The sequence below is a fragment of the Bombina bombina genome, chromosome 5 (genome assembly GCF_027579735.1).
Source record: "Bombina bombina isolate aBomBom1 chromosome 5, aBomBom1.pri, whole genome shotgun sequence".
NCBI lineage: Eukaryota > Metazoa > Chordata > Amphibia > Anura > Bombinatoridae > Bombina > Bombina bombina.
Window position 1 is genome coordinate 939,675,485 of NC_069503.1, and position 21,125 is coordinate 939,696,609.

At 38.4% G+C, this 21,125-nt stretch overlaps 1 protein-coding gene across 1 annotated transcript in view; it reads left to right on the plus strand.

Moving 5' to 3' along the window:
- LY96 (lymphocyte antigen 96) overlaps positions 1-21,125 on the plus strand; it is a 141,600-nt gene that overhangs the window by 1,586 nt on the left and 118,889 nt on the right. The gene's annotated exons all lie outside the window — the stretch shown is intronic.

Sequence of the window (21,125 nt, forward strand, 5' to 3'; positions counted from 1 at the left end):
GACAGATATTAAGCAGGCAATAAAATATCCAAACACTTAACTGTACAAACTGTGACTTTGTAGAATATATCAATGTTAAAACAAATATCTTACAGGGTTTCCCTTATCTATTGCTTGGACAGTTCGGTGTTTGAACACTTTGGGCTAGATTACAAGGGGAGCGCTAAATTATCTCACGCCCGCAAACGGCCAAATTAGACCTCTGGTTAATTTTATAAATCTGCCCAAAGTATTTTGGGGCTGAAGTTGGTGGGAGTGGGATGTAATAAAAAAATTTGCGCTGAAAAATGCCTTTATATTGTGGTCAATGAGAACTGTGTGTTCCCAGTAAATATATAGGTATATGCTTATGTCAAATATTTTTGTGTTAATATATGTATATACACATATCAACACATAAATATATATGTATATAATCATATACATATATATTTAGCACTGCTGCCCATCACTGCACTACTTACCCCCAGCGCGAGTTCTGATGCCGTATATGATGGCATCAGAATGAGGCTCCCATAGGAGCCTATGGAAGCGCGCTCTCGTGTGCGCAATGTGAACGGAAGGTCATGTTCACATTGCTGAAAGCTTGTAATACCAGTGCACATTATTGTGCACTGGTATTACACATTGGAACGCAAATATCGCTTTCATCAAAGGGATATTTAGTGCTCCACTTGTAAACTGGCCCTTTATTAACTATTTTGCTGGTTCCTAATTGTCCTTTAGCAAAAGAGATTAGTTATGGGGAGATTTAGGTTTCAATATGTTGGCTCCTTATATAAGCTCAGTAGAATTGGAGTCCCACAATTTTCTGAGTTAAATTTCAAGAAAGGGGGACAAAATAAATAAAAAAAGTAATACTGTGATCTAACCGTTGTTTGAAGTTTGTCTCACAAAGAGGCATTTTAGTAAACTTCACTGTCTGTCTGTGTGTGTGTGGCAATGGTTCTCAGCCAGTTGCAAAAACAGGTTCTCCTCATTTTTATTTCTTTCATGTAATTAGCAAGAGTCCATGAGCTAGTCACGTATGGGATATACATTCCTACCAGGAGGGGCAAAGTTTCCCAAACCTCAAAATGCCTATAAATACACCCCTCACCACACCCACAAATCAGTTTTACAAACTTTGCCTCCTATGGAGGTGGTGAAGTAAGTTTGTGCTAGATTCTACGTTGATATGCGCTCCGCAGCAGGTTGGAGCCCGGTTTTCCTCTCAGCGTGCAGTGAATGTCAGAGGGATGTGAGGAGAGTATTGCCTATTTGAATTCAATGATCTCCTTCTACAGGGTCTATTTCATAGGTTCTCTGTTATCGGTCGTAGAGATTCATCTCTTACCTCCCTTTTCAGATCGACGATATACTCTTATATATACCATTACCTCTACTGATTCTCGTTTCAGTACTGGTTTGGCTTTCTACTACATATAGATGAGTGTCCTGGGGTAAGTAAGTCTTATTTTCTGTGACACTATAAGCTATGGTTGGGCACTTTTATATAAAGTTCTAAATATATGTATTCAAACATTTATTTGCCTTGACAAAGGATGTTCAACGTTCCTTATTTCAGACAGTCAGTTTCATATTTGGGATAATGCAATGAATAAATCAATTTTTTTCTTACCTTAAAATTTGACTTTTTTCCCTATGGGCTGTTAGGCTCGCGGGGGCTGAAAATGCTTCATTTTATTGCGTCATTCTTGGCGCAGACTTTTTTGGCGCAAACATTTTTTTTTCAGTTTCCGGCGTCATACGTGTCGCCGGAAGTTGCGTCATTTTTTACTTTTTTTGCGCCAAAAGTGTCGGCGTTCCGGATGTGGCGTAATTTTTGGCACCAAAAGCATTTAGGCGCCAAATAATGTGGGCGTCTTTTTTGGCGCTAAAAAATATGGGCGTCACTATTGTCTCCACATTATTTAACTCTCATTATTTATTGCTTCTGGTTGCTAGAAGCTTGTTCACTGGCATTTTTTCCCATTCCTGAAACTGTCATTTAAGGAATTTGATCAATTTTGCTTTATATGTTGTTTTTTCTATTACATATTGCAAGATGTCCCAGATTGACACTGAGTCAGAAGATACTTCTGGAAAAACGCTGCCTGGCGCTGGATCTACCAAAGTTAAGTATATCTGCTGTAAACTTGTGGTATCTGTTCCTCCAGCTGTTGTTTGTAATGAATGTCATGACAAACTTGTTAATGCAGATAATATTTCCTTTAGTAATGTTACATTACCTGTTGCTGTTCCGTCAACATCTAATACTCAGAGTGTTCCTGTTAACATAAGAGATTTTGTTTCTAAACCCATTAAGAAGGCTATGTCTGTTATTCCTCCTTCTAGTAAACGTAAAAGGTCTTTTAAAACCTCTCATTTTTCAGATGAATTTTTAAATGAACATCATCATTCTGATTCTGATAATGGTTCCTCTGGTTCAGAGGATTCTGTCTCAGAGGTTGATGCTGATAAATCTTCATATTTATTCAAAATGGAATTTATTCGTTCTTTACTTAAAGAAGTTTTAATTGCATTAGAAATAGAGGATTCTGGTCCTCTTGACACTAAATCTAAACGTTTAAATAAGGTTTTTAAATCTCCTGTAGTTATTCCAGAAGTTTTTCCTGTCCCTGATGCTATTTCTGAAGTAATCTCCAGGGAATGGAATAATTTGGGTAATTCATTTACTCCTTCTAAACGTTTTAAGCAATTATATCCTGTGCCATCTGAAAGATTAGAATTTTGGGACAAAATCCCTAAAGTTGATGGGGCTGTCTCTACTCTTGCTAAACGTACTACTATTCCTACGGCAGATAGTACTTCCTTTAAGGATCCTTTAGATAGGAAGATTGAATCCTTTCTAAGAAAAGCTTACTTATGTTCAGGTAATCTTCTTAGACCTGCTATATCTTTAGCGGATGTTGCTGCAGCTTCAACTTTTTGGTTAGAAGCTTTAGCGCAACAAGTAACAGATCATAATTCTCATAGCATTGTTAATCTTCTTCAACATGCTAATAACTTTATTTGTGATGCCATCTTTGATATCATTAGAGTTGATGTCCGGTATATGTCTCTAGCTATTTTAGCTAGAAGAGCTTTATGGCTTAAAACTTGGAATGCTGATATGTCTTCTAAGTCAACTTTGCTTTCCCTTTCTTTCCAGGGTAATCAATTATTTGGTTCTCAGTTGGATTCTATTATCTCAACTGTTACTGGAGGGAAAGGAACTTTTTTACCACAGGATAAAAAATCTAAAGGTAAATTTAGGTCTAATAATTGTTTTCGTTCCTTTCGTCACAATAAGGAACAAAAACCTGATCCTTCACCCACAGGAGCGGCATCAGTTTGGAAACCATCTCCAGTCTGGAATAAATCCAAGCCTTTTAGAAAACCAAAGCCAGCTCCCAAGTCCACATGAAGGTGCTGCCCTCATTCCAGCCCAGCTGGTAGGGGGCAGATTACGATTTTTCAAAGAAATTTGGATCAATTCACAATCTTTGGATTCAAAACATTGTTTAAGAAGGGTACAGAATTGGCTTCAAGATAAGGCCTCCTGCAAAGAGATTTTTTCTTTCCCGTGTCCCAGTAAATCCAGTGAAGGCTCAAGCATTTCTGAAATGTGTTTCAGATCTAGAGTTGGCTGGAGTAATTATGCCAGTTCCAGTTCTGGAACAGGGGCTGGGGTTTTATTCAAATCTCTTCATTGTACCAAAGAAGGAGAATTCCTTCAGACCAGTTCTGGATCTAAAAATATTGAATAGTTATGTAAGGATACCAACATTCAAAATGGTAACTATAAGGACTATCCTGCCTTTTGTTCAGCAAGGGCATTATATGTCCACAATAGATTTACAGGATGCATATCTGCATATTCCGATTCATCCAGATCACTATCAGTTTCTGAGATTCTCTTTCCTAGACAAGCATTACCAGTTTGTGGCTCTGCCGTTTGGCCTAGCAACAGCTCCAAGAATTTTTACAAAGGTTCTCGGTGCCCTTCTGTCTGTAATCAGAGAACAGGGTATTGTGGTATTTTTAGGTCTTATGACTGCTGCATCGGACGCGATCCCCTTTGCTCGTTTTCACATGCCACCTCTTCAGCTCTGTATGCTGAACCAGTGGTGCAGGGATTACACAAAGATATCTCAATTAATATCTTTAAAACCGATTGTACGACACTCTCTGACGTGGTGGACAGATCACCATCGTTTAGTTCAGGGGGCTTCTTTTGTTCTTCCGACCTGGTCTGTAATTTCAACAGATGCAAGTCTCACAGGTTGGGGAGCTGTTTGGGGATCTCTGACAGCACAAGGGGTTTGGGAATCTCAGGAGGTGAGATTACCAATCAATATTTTGGAACTCCGTGCAATTTTCAGAGCTCTCCAGTCATGGCCTCTTCTAAAGAGAGAATTGTTCATTTGTTTTCAGACAGACAATGTCACAACTGTGGCATACATCAATCATCAAGGAGGGACTCACAGTCCTCTGGCTATGAAAGAAGTATCTCGAATACTGGTATGGGCGGAATCCAGCTCCTGTCTAGTTTCTGCGGTTCATATCCCAGGTATAGACAATTGGGAAGCGGATTATCTCAGTCGCCAAACGTTACATCCGGGTGAATGGTCTCTTCACCCAGAGGTATTTCTTCAGATTGTTCAAATGTGGGGACTGCCAGAAATAGATCTGATGGCTTCTCATCTAAACAAGAAACTTCCCAGGTATCTGTCCAGATCCAGGGATCCTCAAGCGGAAGCAGTGGATGCATTGTCACTTCCTTGGAAGTATCATCCTGCCTATATCTTTCCGCCTCTAGTTCTTCTTCCAAGAGTAATCTCCAAGATTCTGAAGGAATGCTCGTTTGTTCTGCTGGTGGCTCCAGCATGGCCTCACAGGTTTTGGTATGCGGATCTTGTCCGGATGGCCTCTTGCCAACCGTGGACTCTTCCGTTAAGACCAGACCTTCTGTCGCAAGGTCCTTTTTTCCATCAGGATCTCAAATCCTTAAATTTAAAGGTATGGAGATTGAGCGCTTGATTCTTAGTCAAAGAGGTTTCTCTGACTCTGTGATTAATACTATGTTACAGGCTCGTAAATCTGTATCTAGGAAGATATATTATCGAGTCTGGAAGACTTACATTTCTTGGTGTCTTTCTCATCATTTTTCCTGGCATTCTTTTAGAATTCCGAGAATTTTACGGTTTCTTCAGGATGGTTTGGATAAAGGTTTGTCTGCAAGTTCCTTGAAAGGACAAATCTCTGCTCTTTCTGTTCTTTTTCACAGAAAGATTGCTAATCTTCCTGATATTCATTGTTTTGTACAAGCTTTGGTTCGTATAAAACCTGTCATTAAGTCAATTTCTCCTCCTTGGAGTTTGAATTTGGTTCTGGGGGCTCTTCAAGCTCCTCCGTTTGAACCTATGCATTCATTGGACATTAAATTACTTTCTTGGAAAGTTTTGTTTCTTTTGGCCATCTCTTCTGCTAGAAGAGTTTCTGAATTATCTGCTCTTTCTTGTGAGTCTCCTTTTCTGATTTTTCATCAGGATAAGGCGGTGTTGCGAACTTCTTTTAAATTTTTATCTAAGGTTGTGAATTCTAACAACATTAGTAGAGAAATTGTGGTTCTTTCATTATGTCCTAATCCTAAGAATTCTAAGGAGAGATCATTGCATTCTTTGGATGTAGTTAGAGCTTTGAAATATTATGTTGAAGCTACTAAGAATTTCCGAAAGACTTCTAGTCTATTTGTTATCTTTTCCGGTTCTAGGAAAGGTCAGAAGGCCTCTGCCATTTCTTTGGCATCTTGGTTGAAATCTTTAATTCATCATGCTTATGTCGAATCGGGTAAAACTCCGCCTCAAAGGATTACAGCTCATTCTACTAGGTCAGTTTCTACTTCCTGGGCGTTTAGGAATGAAGCTTCGGTTGATCAGATTTGCAAAGCAGCAACTTGGTCTTCTTTGCATACTTTTACTAAATTCTACCATTTTGATGTGTTTTCTTCTTCTGAAGCAGTCTTTGGTAGAAAAGTACTTCAGGCAGCTGTTTCAGTTTGATTCTTCTGCTTATAATTTCAGTTTTTTTCATTATAAGATTTAAACTTTATTTTGGGTTTGGATTATTTTCAGCGGAATTGGCTGTCTTTATTTTATCCCTCCCTCTCTAGAAAAAGATCCACATCTTGGGTAGTCATTATCCCATACGTCACTAGCTCATGGACTCTTGCTAATTACATGAAAGAAAACATAATTTATGTAAGAACTTACCTGATAAATTCATTTCTTTCATATTAGCAAGAGTCCATGAGGCCCACCCTTTTGTGGTGGTTATGATTTTTTTGTATAAAGCACAATTATTCCAATTCCTTATTTTTTATGCTTTCGCACTTTTTTCTTATCACCCCACTTCTTGGCTATGCGTTAAACTGATTTGTGGGTGTGGTGAGGGGTATATTTATAGGCATTTTGAGGTTTGGGAAACTTTACCCCTCCTGGTAGGAATGTATAACCCATACGTCTTTAGCTCATGGACTCTTGCTAATATGAAAGAAATGAATTTATCAGGTAAGTTCTTACATAAATTATGTTTTTTTTTATTGAGGTTTAGGAATACAAGTTACATACATTCAGAACAAGAACTCGCCACTTGTTACAATTATACATAAAATATAAAGAAATATTATTGATGAACAACTTAGACAGTTTACTAGAGTACACAAATAAATATTAAAGTTGAGCTCAAGGGAGTAAACCTCTACTTTCAAAATAAAATATGGAAAACTCCTCTATAGGGGATATTTATCAAGCCGTCAACCTGAAATACGCTGGAATTCCGTAGCGTAATTGTGGCGAGCTTGATTCGACCTAGTTAACAAAGCCTACAGACCGGCAAAATTTTAATTCTGTGATGTAACATACGATCTGCCGGTCTCAATCTGACACAGATCGATGCTTACATCATTACAAATGTTCCGAATACACATTCAGCACTATTTGATACTTTTTCAAAGTTATCAAATAGTTAACCGGTTCACTCGTGGCTATTCCGGCCCAGCGTACCTGGTTTTCAATCCGCCACCCTGGAGGCCGCAGATGCCATAGGAATCAATGGGAGTCTGAAAGAAGCAAAAGCTTATGTTTGCTGCTGCCAGATATTCCATTGATATCTATGGTAGAAAACCAGTTACGTTTACATCTAACACCCTAACATAAATCCTAAGTCTAAACACCCCTAATCTGCCACCCTGACATCGCTGCCACTAAATAAAATGCATTAACCCCTATCCCACCGCTCCCGGACCCCACCGCAACGAAATAAAAGTATTAACCCCTATCCCGCCACTCCTGGACCCCACCACAACCAAATAAAAGTATTAACCCCTAAACCCCTGGCCTCCCACATCACTACCACTAACTAAACCTATTAACCCCTAAACCGCCAGTCCCCCACATTGCCATAAACTAAATTTAGCTATTAAACCCTTAACCTAACAACCCGCTAACTTTACATTAAAATTACAACATCCCTATCTTATAATAAATTTTAAATTACCTTTAGAGTTAAAATAAACTATATTAAACTATTAATTAACCTACCTTAACTATTATCCTACAATTAAATTAGCATCAGCCAATAGGATTTTTTCTACCTTAATTCCAATTGGCTGAAAGAATTCTATCAGCCAATCAGAATCTAAGGGACGTCATCTTGGATGACGTCACTTAAAAGTACCTTCATTCAGCTTTAGTCGTCGGATGAAGAGGATGCTCCGCGTCGGATGTCTTGAAGATGGACACACTCTGCACCGGATGGATGAAGATAGAAGATGCCGTCTGGATGAAGACTTCTGCCCGTCTGGAGGACCACTTCGCCCGGCTTGGATGAATACTTCACCTGGCTTCGTTGAGGACTTCGGTCCGGCTTGGATGAAGACTTCTCCTGGTAAGTCGATCTTCAGGGGGTTAGTGTTAGGTTTTTTTAAAGGTGTATTTGGTGGGCTTTATTTTTAGGTTAGGGACTTTGGGCTGCAATAGAGCTAACTGCCCATTTAAGGGCAATGCCCATCCAAATGCCCTTTTCAGGGCAATGGGGAGCTTAGGTTTTTTTAGATTGTATTTTATTTTGGGGTTGGTTGTGTGGGTGGTGGGTTTTACTGTTGGGGGGGTTTGTATTTTTTTTTTACAGGTAAAAGAGCTGATTACTTTGCGGCAATGCCCCGCAAAAGGCCCTTTTAAGGGCTATTGGTAGTTTAGTTTAGGCTAGGTTTTTTTTTTATTTTAATAGGGGGGATTTTTTTATTTTAATAGGGCTATTAGATTAGGTGTAATTAGTTTAAATATCTGTAATTTGTTTATTATTTTCTGTAATTTAGTGTTTGTTTGTTTTGGTACTTTAGCTAATTTATTTTAATTTAGGTAATTGTATTTAATTTAGTTAATTTATTTAATTATAGTGTAGTGTTAGGTGTTAGTGTAACTTAGGTTAGGTTTTATTTTACAGGTACATTTGTATTTATTTTAGCTAAGTAGTTAATAAATAGTTAATAACTATTTAATAGCTATTCTACCTAGTTAAAATAAATACAAACTTGCCTGTAAAATACAAATAAACCCTAAGATAGCTACAATGTAACTCTTAGTTATATTGTAGCTATCTTAGGGTTTATTTTACAGGTACAGGTTTAGTATTTAGGAATAATTTAGTTAATGATAGGAATATTTATTTAGATTTATTGTAATTATATTTAAGTTAGGGGGTGTTATGGTTAGGGTTAGACTTAGGTTTAGAAGTTAATAACTTTAATATAGTGGCGGCGATGTTGGGGGCGGCAGATTAGGGGTTAATAAATAATATGTAGGTGTCGGCGATGTTGAGAGCAGCAGATTAGGGGTTAATAAATAGTGATGTCGCGAACCTAAATTTTTAGGTTCGCGAACGGCGGACTCGAACTTCCGCAAACGTTCGCGAACCAGGCGAACCGCCATTGACTTCAATAGGCAGGCGAACTTTAAAACCCACAAGGACTCTTTCTGGCCACAATAGTGATGGAAAAGTTGTTTCAAGGGGACTAACACCTGGACTGTGGCATGCCGGAGGGGGATCCATGGCAAAACTCCCACGGAAAATTACATAGTTGATGCAGAGTCTGGTTTTAACCCATAAAGGGCCTAAATCACCCAACATTCCTAAATTGTTTGGAATAACGTGCTTTAAAACATCAGGTATGATGTTGTATCGATCAGGTAGTGTAAGGGTTACGCCCGCTTCACAGTGACAGACCAAACTCCCCGTGTAACGCACCGCAAACAACCGCAAACAGTCCATTTGCACAACCACGAGATAGATACATTGAAGGCAACTTCAATTAGATTACACTAGCAGACTGATGTTTCACAGTCAAAAAATATTTTTTTAAAATATTTACACTACTGTTATAACAAATATGATTGGTGGCACTAGTTGGCAAGTGGGCCTGGCACACACACTGGGAGGAAGGCAACTGCAATTAGATTACACTAGATGACTGATGTTTCTCAGTCAAAAAAGTTTTTGTTTTAAATATTTACAATACTGTTATAGCAAATATGATTGGTGGCACTAGTTGGCAAGTGGGCCTGGCACACATGCTGGCAGGCAGGCAACTGCAATTAGATCACACTAGATGACTGATGTTTCTCAGTCAAAAAAGTTTTTATTTTAAATATTTACAATACTGTTATAACAAATATGACTGGTGGCACTAGTTGGCAAGTGGGCCTGGCACACACGCTGGCAGGCAGACAACTGCAATTCAATTGCACTAGCCAGGCAAATGCAAATAAAATTACAAAAAAAATAAAAAAAAAATGACTGAAGTTATAGCCCTAAAAAGGGCTTTTTGGGGTGCTGTCCTTACAGCAGAGATCAGATGAGTCCTTCAGGACTGCAGTGGACACTAAATACACTAGCCTAGCTATCTATTTCCCTATAATGTCAGCAGCAGCAACACTAAAGCTCCTCTCACTAAGAAAGCAAGATCGTAATGAATCTAAAATGGCTGCTGCCAAGGAGCTGGGAGGGTCTGTGAGGGAGTGTCTGCCTCTGATTGGCTCAAATGTGTCAGAAGGCTGTGAGATACAGGGTCAAAGTTTCCTCAATGAGGACACATAGGGGGCGGATCGAACATCGCATATGTTCGCCCGCAGCGGCGAACGCGAACAAGCTATGTTCGCCGGGAACTGTTCTCCGGCGAACAGTTCGCGACATCACTATTAATAAATAGTATGTAGGTGTCGGCGACGTTGGGAACAGCAGATTAGGGGTTAATAAATGTAGGTAGGTGGCGGCGGTGTCCGGAGCGGCAGATTAGAGGTTAATAATTATAATGTAGGTGTTGGCGATGTCGGGGGTGGCAGATTAGGGGTTCATAAATATAATGAAGGTGGCGGCGATGTCGGGGGTGGCAGATTAGGGGTTAATAAATATAATGTAGGTGTCTGCGATGTTGGGGGCAGCAGATTAGGGGTTCATAAATATAATGTAGGTGGCGGCGGTGTCCGGAGCGGCAGATTAGGGGTTACAATTTTTATTATAGTGTTTGCTAAGCGGGAGGGCCTCGGTTTAGGGGTTAATAGGTAGTTTATGGGTGTTAGTGTACTTTTTAGCACGTTAGTTATGAGTTTTATGTTGTTGTACAATAAAACTCATAACTACTGACTTTTAAATGCGTTAGGACTCTTGACAGGGTAGGGTGTACCGCTCACTTTTTGGCCTCCCAGGACAGACTCGTAATACCGGCGCTATGGAAGTCCCATAGAAAAAAGACTTTACAAAGTTTACGTAAGTCGTTTTGCGGTAAGGCCAAAGAAGTGTGCGGTGACCCTAAACCTTCAAGGCTCGTAATACCAGCGGGCATAAAAAAGCAGCTTTAGGACCTCTTAACGCTGCTTTTTTACCCTAACGCACAACTCGTAATCTAGCCGTAAGATTACAGAAAAAACTAAATTATTTATTATATATTTATATTGAGGTATCTTGCCACCGGGATGAAAAAAGAAGATGGTCCCGCGCTGGATGAAGATTGATCCACCTGGAAGAAGACCTTCACCGCTGGACTTCAGGAATGGGGAGTACCTTACACCTAGATTAGTTTTACTCTATAAAGGGTGCGAAACGAACACAACAAATGTTGCGTTACTTCACCCTCTATAGCGCTGCCATTACAAGTTTTGAAACAGTCGACTTGTGCGTGTGATATGGTGCGTTTAAGCTCCATACCGCACAAAAAACAAGCGCTGTTTTGACTTGCTCCTGCACGCTTCCCCCATAGACATCAATGGCGAGAGCGGGTTAGAAAAAAGTCTAACACCTGCGATTGCGGGAAAGAAAAGCTCAGTAACACAGCCCCATTGATGTCTATGGGGAAAAAAAATGAACGTTTAAACCTAACACCCTAACATAAACCCCAAATCTAAACACCCCTAATCTGCCCCCACCGACATCACCGCAACCTACCTACAGTTATTAATCCCGATATCGCCGCCACCTAAATAAAACTATTAACCCCTAATCTGCTGCTCCAGATATTGCCGCCACTATACTAAAGTTATTAACCCCTATTCCCATGCACCCCAACATCGCCCACACTATAATAAATCTATTAATCCCTATTCCGCCGTTCTCTGACATCGCCACAACTAAATAAAGCTATTAACCCCTAAACCTCTGTCCTCCCACATCTTTACCACTAAATAAATCTATTAACCCCTAAACTGCCAGCCCCCCACATCACAAAAATCTAAATTAAACTATTAACCCCTACACCTACCCCTAAACCTAACGTAACCCTAACCGTAAACCTAACCCTAACCGTAACACCCCCTAGCTTTAACATAATTTCAATAGAGCTAAATTAAACTTTAAACAAAACAATTATTATCTAAATAATACCTATTTAAAACGAAATACATACTTACCTGTGAAATAAAACCTAAGCTAGCTACAATATAACTTATAGTTATATTGTAGCTAGCTTAGGTTTTATTTTTATTTCACAGGTAAGTTTGTATTTATTTTAACTAGGTAGACTAGTTAGTAAATAGTTATTAACTATTTAATAACTACCTAGTTAAAATAAATACAAACTTACCTGTGAAATAAAACCTAAGATACCTTATATTAAAACCTAAAATTAAAAAAAAAGTAATAAAAAAACTAAAAAACTAATGATTGGAACAGCCAATAGAATGCAAGCTCAATCTGATTGGCTGATTGGTTCAGCCAATCGGATTGAACTTGAATCTGATTGGCTGATTCAATCAGCCAATCAGATTTTTCTACCTGAATTCCGATTGGCTGATAGAATCCTATCAGCCAATCGGAATTCGACGGACGCCATCTTGGATGACGTCATTTAAAGGTACCTCATTCGTCGTTCAGTCGTCGGCCCGGGATGGATGCTCGCGTCGGTGGAGCGAAGAAAGAAGATTGAAGATGCCGCTTGATGGAAGATGCTGGCGGATGGAAGAAGACTTTGCTGCCGCTTGGATAAAAACATCGCCGGGATGAAGACTTCTTCTTTGCCGCTTGGATAGACATCACCCGGATCGGATGAGGAGTTCGGCCCGGCGTGGTGAAGATAAGGTAGGGAGATCTTCAGGGGGGTAGTGTTAGGTTTATTTAAGGGGGGGTTTGGGTTAGATTAGGGGTATGTGGGTGGTGGGTTGGAATGTTGGGGGGTGGTATTGTTTTTTTTTCAGGCAAAAGAGCAGTTTTCTTTGGGGCATGCCCCGCAAAAAGCCCTTTTAAGGGCTGGTAAGGTAAAAGAGCTTTGAACTTTTTTTAATTTAGAATAGGGTAGGGAATTTTTTTATTTTGGGGGGCTTTATTATTTTATTAGGGGGCTTAGAATAGGTGTAGTTATCTTAAAAATCTTGTAATTTTTTTATTTTTTGTAATTTAGTGTTTGTTTTTTTTGTAATTTAGTTTAGTTTGTTTAATTGTATTTTTAGATAGATATTTGTAGTTTATTTAATTTATTGATAGTGTAGGTGTATTTGTAACTTAGGTTAGGATTTATTGTACAGGTAATTGGGTAATTATTTTAACTAGGTAGCTATTAAATAGTTAATAACTATTTAATAGCTATTATACCTAGTTAAAATAATTAACAATTTACCTGTAAAATAAATATAAACCCTAACATAGCTACAATGTAATTATTAATTATATTGTAGATATCTTAGGGTTTATTTTATAGGTAAGTATTTAGATTTAAATAGGAATATTTTAATTAATAATATTAATATTAGATTTATCTTAATAAGAATTTAGTTAGGGATGTTAGAGTTAGATAGGGTTATTATACTTAATATATATATAATATAATAACGATATTAACTATATTAACCCTAATATAATTAGGGTTAATATAGTTAATATATATAATATAATAACTATATTAACTATATTAACCCTAATATAATTAGGGTTAATATAGTTAATATAGCTGGCGGCGGTGTAGATGGATTAGATTAGGGGTTAATACATTTATTATAGGTGGCCGCGGTGTAGGGGGATTAGATTGTAGGCAAAAGAGCAGTTTACTTTGTGACAAAGCCCCGCCAAAAGCCCTTTTAAGGGCTGGCAAAAGAGCTGAATTCTTTGGGGCATGCCCCGCAAAAAGCCCTTTTAAGGGCTGGCAAAAGAGCTCTTACTTTGGGGCAATGCCACGCAAAAAGCCCTTTTCAGGGCTATTTGTAGGGTTAGACTTAGGTTTAGTGGTAGGGATAGTTTAGTATTTTAGGGATTAAATAATTTAATATAGATGGCGGCGGGGTAGGGGGATTAAATTAGGGGTTAATAATTTTAAAATAGATGTCGGCGGGGTAGGGGCTCACTTTAGGGGGTTATATATTTAATATAGCTGGTGGCGGGGTCCGGGAGCGTCGGTTTAGGGGTTAATACATATTTTATTGTTAGGATAGTGAGGGGGGATAGCGGATAGAGGGTTATACGTGTCGGGCTATGTTAGGGAGGCGTGTTAGACGTGTCAGGCTATGTTAGGGAGGCGTGTTAGACAGTGCGGGTGATTTCATACTTTAGTCAGGTTTTGTAGGCGCCGGCAGTTTCTAACGTGGCGTAAGTCACTGGCGACGCCAGAAATTTGTACTTGCGCAGATTTCTGGACATCGCTGGTTTATCCGACTTACGGCACGTTAGCATCTGACGGTGCCGTATATTGGATAGCTCGAGATGCGAGCTGAAACTGCGGGCGATGCGGGTTCCCTCGCTTGCACCGCAAACTACGCCGTATATCGGATTGCGCCCTTGCAGCGTAAAACTCATAACTACTGCTTTTAGATGGTGTTACAGATCTTGTCGTTTTAGGGTGTAACACAGGTTTTTTAGCCTCACCGCAAAACTCGTAATGGCAGCGCTATGGGAATCCCATGAATACATAATTTTTACGAGTGTGGGACTGACTTTGCGTTACAGACTAAAAGGCTTGCGGCACAGCTATAATGACAAGACTTGTAATGGCTGCGGTACTGTTTTAACGCTGAAAATGTCATATTTTCAACGTTACAAGACGAATGCACAACTCGTAATCTAGCTTTATGTCGGCGTTAGTGTTAGATTTTTACTTTTCTAGGGAGATAATCTTTTTTTATTTTATGTAATTGTAGTTCATTAGGGTTAACCTAGGGGGTGTTAGGTTAGAGGGCTTAGTGATTAGATTGATACTTTGTGTTTTGAGGGGTTGGCGGTTTAGGGGTTAATAGGTTTATTAGGTAGATTGTGTTGTGGGGGGTTGGCGGATTAGGGGTTAAAGGTTTTAATATGTAGTTTGCATTGTGGGGGTTGACGGATTAGGGGTTAATAGCGTCATTAGATACTTTGTGTTGGGGGGTGGAGGTTTAGGGGTTAATAGGTTAATTAGGTAGATTGTGTTGTGGGGGGTTGGCGGATTAGGGGTTAATAATGTCATTCAATACTTTGCTTTGTGGGGGGTTGGCAGATTAGGGGTTTATAATTTATGTAGATTGCGATGTGGGGGTTGGCGGTTTAGGGGTTAATACCAATCGGCTAGATTACGAGTTTTGGGTTAGGGTTTTAATGCTGAAAAAATGTAAATTTCAGTGTAAAAACAGTAACGCAGTCATTACGAGTCGTGTCGGTATAGCTGTACCGCAAGCATTTTAGCCTGTAATGCAACGTCAATCCCGCACTCAAAAAAATGACGTTTTTGCATGGGATTTCCATAGCGCCGGTATTACAGGTTGTGCAGTGAGGCTAAAATGCTTGCGTTACAGCCTATACCGACACGTTCCATACCGCCATCTGAGAGCAGTAGTTATGGATTTTGTGTAACAAAAATGTTTCACAAAACTCACAACTAAACTGTTACAAAGTACACTAACACCCATATACTACCTATTGACCCCTAAACTGAGGCCTTTCCGCATCACAAACACTATTTAAAACTTATTAACCCCTAATCTGCCACCCACCCACATCCCCGCCACTATAATAAAGTTATTAACCCCTATTTCGCCGCTTCCTGCCACCGCCGCCACTAACTAAACCTATTAAACCCTAAACCGCCAGCCCCCCACATCGCCACTACTAAATAAACCTTTTAACCCCTAAACTACCAGCCCCCCCACGTCGCCACTTATAAGTTAAACTATTAACCGCTAAACCTATCACCCCCTAACTTTAAATTAAAATGACAATATCCATATCTTAAAATAAATAAAAACTTACCTGTGAAATAAAAAAAAAAAAAAGTTTAAACTAACAATTAGCCTAACAACTATTATACTAAACTATTATACTGAAATTAAAATGACTACCAATTAAAACAACTAAATTACACATTAAAAAATTACAAAAAATAAGAATACTAAATTACAAAAAATAACAAACACTTTTTTACGAAAAATAACAAACGAATATTATCAAAAATAAAAACAATTACACCTAATCTAATAGCCCTTATTCTATCGAGAACTCCAATACATCGAAAACTCCAATCGGTTTACTTGGGGTGTATGCCAGAGGATCGGCGGTGCACCCCCCTAGACAGAGGCAAAACGGATATTAACATAGAAGACTTACCGGAAGTCAGATTGGAGTTTTCGAGGAATTGAAGTTCTCGACAGAACACCCTATAAAAATAAAAAAGCCCCCCAAATAAAAACACCCCTAGCCTACAATAAACTACCATTAGCCCTTAAAAGGGCTTTTTGTAGGGAATTTCCCAAAAGAAATCAGCTATTTTACCTTGAAAAAAAATACAAAGACCCCCCAACAGTAAAACCCACCACCCAACCAATCCCCCCAAAATCAGCCAATAGGATGAGAGCTACTGAAATTCTATTGGCTGATTTTAATAGCCAATAGGATTTCAGTAGCTCTCATCCTATTGGCTGATTTGAATTTAAATTTCAAGAATCAAATCAGCCAATAGGAATGCAAGGGACGCCATTTTGAAAAGGCTCCCTTGCATTGCAGATCCAGTGTACGGCGGTGACCGTATGAAGAGGACACTCTGTGTCGGATGTCTTCAAAGATGGATCTGCTCCGCGTCACCGGGATGAAGATAGAAGATGCCGCCTGGATGAAGACTTCTCGCCGCCTGGATGAGGATGGATGTCCGGACTTCAGAAACTGTGAGTGGATCTTCGGGAGCCCATACAAATGCCCTTTTCAGGGCAATGGCTAGCTTAGGTTTTTTATTTTGGGGGGTTGGTTGGTGGTGGGTTTTACTGTTGTCTTTGTATTTTTATCAAGGTAAAAGAGCTGATTTCTTTAGGGCAATGCCCTACAAAAGGCCCTTTAAAGGGCTATTGGTAGTTTATTGTAGGCTAGGGGGTGTTTTTTTTATTTTGGAGGGGGTTATTTTTATAGGGCTATTAGATTAGGTGTAATTGTTTGTTTGTTTTTTGATAATTTCGTTTGTTATTTTTCATAATTTAGTGTTTGCTATTTTTCGTAATTTAGCATTTTTTATTTTTTGTAATTTCTAGACTTACATTTTTTTAGTAGTGTTAGGTTTTTTTTAATGTGTAATTTAGTTTTTTTAATTTTTAGTTATTTTAATTTTAGTATATAAGTTATGTTAGGTTAATTGTTAGTTTAAACTTAGTTTTTTAACTTCAGGTAAGTTTTTATTTATTTTAAGATAGGGATATTGTAATTTTAATATAAAGTAAGGGGGTTGTTAGGTTTAGGGGTTAATAGTTTAATTTAGTTTTTTGCGATGTGGGGGGCTGACGGTTTAGGGGTTAATAGGTTTATTTAGTGGCGGTGATGTGGGAGGCCAGAGGTTTAGGGGTTAATAACTTTTATTAGTGGCGGCGATGTCGGTGAGCGGCGGAATAGGGGTTTATAACTTTTATTAGTGGCGGCGATGTCGGGAGAGGCTAATTAGGGGTTGATAACTTTATTTCTGTGTCGGCGATGTTGGGGACGGCAGATTAGGGGTGTTTAGACTTGGTGTTTATGTTAGGGTGTTTGGTTTAAACATAACTTTTTTTTCCCCCATAGCTATCAATTGGGTTGCGTTATGGCGATCGCCATTCCGCACTTCAGGTGTTAGTTTTTTTTCTAACACTCTCTCCCCATTGATGTCTATGGGTAAAGCGTGCACGAGCACATATTCTCAGCCCTTGGATTTTGTGCGGTATGGAGCTTATCACCACCATATCGCATGTGCAAGGAGGTTTTTTTTAAGAAACTTGTAATAGCAGCGCTATGGAGGGTGAAATAACGCAACTTTTGTTTAGTTTGTTTCACACCCTCTGTAGCGCAAAACTCGTAATCTAGATTGTGATGTGGGGGGATGGCGAATATAGGGATTTTGACGTGTCGGTTTCATTTTTGGGAGGTGGCTTAGATTTTTACGTGTGTTTTAAACGTTTTTTTTTTTAAACTGCCGTAAGTCACTGCAGACTCCAGAAATGTGTATTTCCACACATTTCTGAATGTCGCCAGTTTATCAAACTTAGGCAGTATATGATATGCCGGCGCCGTTTATGTGATTCACCCGATGTGCGAGGTGAACTTATAGGTGACGCAAATTTCAGCAGTTGTGCTGAAACCTACACCACCTATGTAATCTCGCCGCTCATTTGCATGGCTATAAGTTAGACTGAGGTACCAGTGAGATGAGAGGGGTTTTATAGAGCTCTTGGGGTTTGGACATCTTTGCCTCCTCCTAGTGGCAGGGAAGAGTAATTCACAGGAGTAATGGATTGTGGACTCTCACCACCATGAAAGAAAGTAATTTATTAGGTAATCATGAATTATGTTTTTTTCACCTTCATGATTCAGATACAACATACAATTTTAAACAACTTTCCAATTTACTTCAACTATCTAATTTGTTTAGTCCTCTTGGTATTGTTTGTTGAAAATCATACCCCCAGATAGGCTGAAGAGCCAGGAGCTAACTATTGATTGGTGGCTGCACATATATGACTTTTGTCATTGACTTACCAATGTGTTCAACTAGCTCCTAAAAGTGCATTGCTGCTCCTTCAACAAAAGATGCCAAGAGACTGCAGCAAAATTGATAATAGAAGTAAATTAAACAAGTTGTTTAAAATTGTATGCTCTATCTGAATCATGAAAGGAAAATTTAGGGTTTTATGTCCCCTTAAGCAAGTATTTTACAGGTCCTACAACTTACATTTATCAAGCGCACATAAAGTACGTTCAATTAACATAAAATAGTAACCCCTTGCTGGCAAATGAGTTTATACATCAGGAGATATCAAGAAAACAGTATTAGTCCAATATATAGAACAATGTTATAGCATAATATAAGTAACAATTTAGTTTATTGAATATATACAGTATACATATATATATATATATATATATATATATATATATATATATATATATATATATATAGAAAAGAAAGAAAGTAGTGTGGGCAGGCACAATCTGATAATTAATTAGTAATATGTTAGTATATTAGTATATTCACAAAAGTCTCCTTATCTGTATGTAACAAAATAACTGGTCTCTATTAAAACATAATATATAATATAATATAATGACACCTGGCTCCAAAAAGATAAGCACAAACACAAATGGAATATTAAAACATAAAATGTAACTCTAATAGCTAATGTAGTTAAGAGTCAATTTCCAAAGAATTCATCATATATGTAGCAATATCAATCAGTATGAGGTACGGGCCGCACAGTGCAAGAAGAGTCTGTCTTAGACACCAGGGGAATCCACTCGTATTGCTTGTAGTGAGTTAGGCTTCTATTCCGGATCTCGGACGTAATGCATGTAAAGAGATAATTGAAAGATAGTGCAATACTGTATCTTTATTTAAAACACACACTTAATGCAATGCTCACATATATCAACCTCAATAACATATGAGGTAATTGGTACACATATATAAAAACCACAAAGTCCTAGTGCATAGATCCAGAATAAAACAAAGTCCTGAAATATCAGCATTCACAAGTAATCCTGACGTGTTTTGAAGGCACTCACTATCTCAACCTTCTTCATCAGAGAATATTACAAACTGTAATCCTAACTTTAAACTGGAAAGGTGGCACGCCCCCTTTTCATAATAACCAGCGCCTATTGGTTGCGTGGCGCCCATGTGATATTAACTTTACAGTCCTTGATCTTTAATGGTCCTACACGTCGCGTTCATTCATCCCATTGGCTAGCAAGTCTTACTATAATAATGACACCAGGTTTGTGATCGTACAGTGTGTGGGGCATCCCTAATGGTCCGTGCACGTCACGTGTTAGTTCATTCATCCCATTGGCTAGCAAGTCTTACTATAATAATGACACCAGGTTTGTAATCGTTCAGTGTCCTGGGTATCAGTGTATATTATGTGATTATAATTAAACAATGAATATCAATCACATTATTCTAATAGCAAGTTAATCCAAATCCATTACCAGCCCGTAAGATAAGATTGTGAATTCTTGCACTTGTTAGTTACGAAACTTAAAGCACTGGCATCTAATACGGTTCAGCAATTAATGTGTCATGACATTATAAACTCATAAAAAGCCATATAAGAAACACAGAAAAAGATAAGCAATACAAAATATGACCTACATTTTGCTTCAGTTTAAAAACCACTATTTCATAGTGCTAGTCACTCTATGTACAATCCTAAGGTTCACATAGGTATGCTAAATAAAAATAGATAAAATATTGAGTAGGTTATCGAATAGTCAGTCATATAAAAATATATAGTATAAAAACAATCTATAACAATCAGTTCATCGTCTATTGCCTATAGAAAGTACACATGATAAACTGATCATAAGTTAATCAAATCATTGTCCTCAAATATATAGAGAAACGTAAAAGGAGAAAGAACATAAACATTTGTAAAAAATATACTCTTTTAAAAAAAAATAATTGCACCTTATGATAGAAGCAATAGCCTTCCATGTAAACTAATAGTCTAGGAAGAACATATAGATGTCTAGATTAGGAAATGTATACAGGTAGCCCTCAGTTTACGCCGGTGTTAGGTTCCAGAAGGAATGGTTGTTAATCGAAACATTGTAAATGGAAACCCAGTTTATAATGTAAGTCAATGGGAAGTGAGGGAGTTAGGTTCAAGGTCCCTCTCAAAATTGTCAAAAGTAACACCTAATACATTATTTCTTTCATGTAATTGGCAAGAGTCCATGAGCTAGTGACGTATGGGATATGCATTCCTACCAGGAGGGGCAAAGTTTCCCAAACCTCAAAATGCCTATAAATACACCCCTCACCACACCCACAATTCAGTTTTACAAACTTTGCCTCCTATGGAGGTGGTGAAGTAAGTTTGTGCTAGATTTCTACGTTGATATGCGCTTCTCAGCATGCTGAAGCCCGGTTCCTCTCAGAGTGCAGTGAATGACAGAGGGATGTGAAGGGAGTATTACCTATTGAATGCAATGGTCATCCTAACGGGGATCTATTTCATAGGTTCTCTGTTATCGGTTGTAGAGATTCATCTCCTACCTCCCTTTTCAGATCGACAATATACTCTTATATACCATTACCTCTACTGATTCTCGTTTCAGTACTGGTTTGGCTATCTACTATATGTAGATGAGTGTCTTTTGGTAAGTATGTTTCCTTTTATTTATGACAC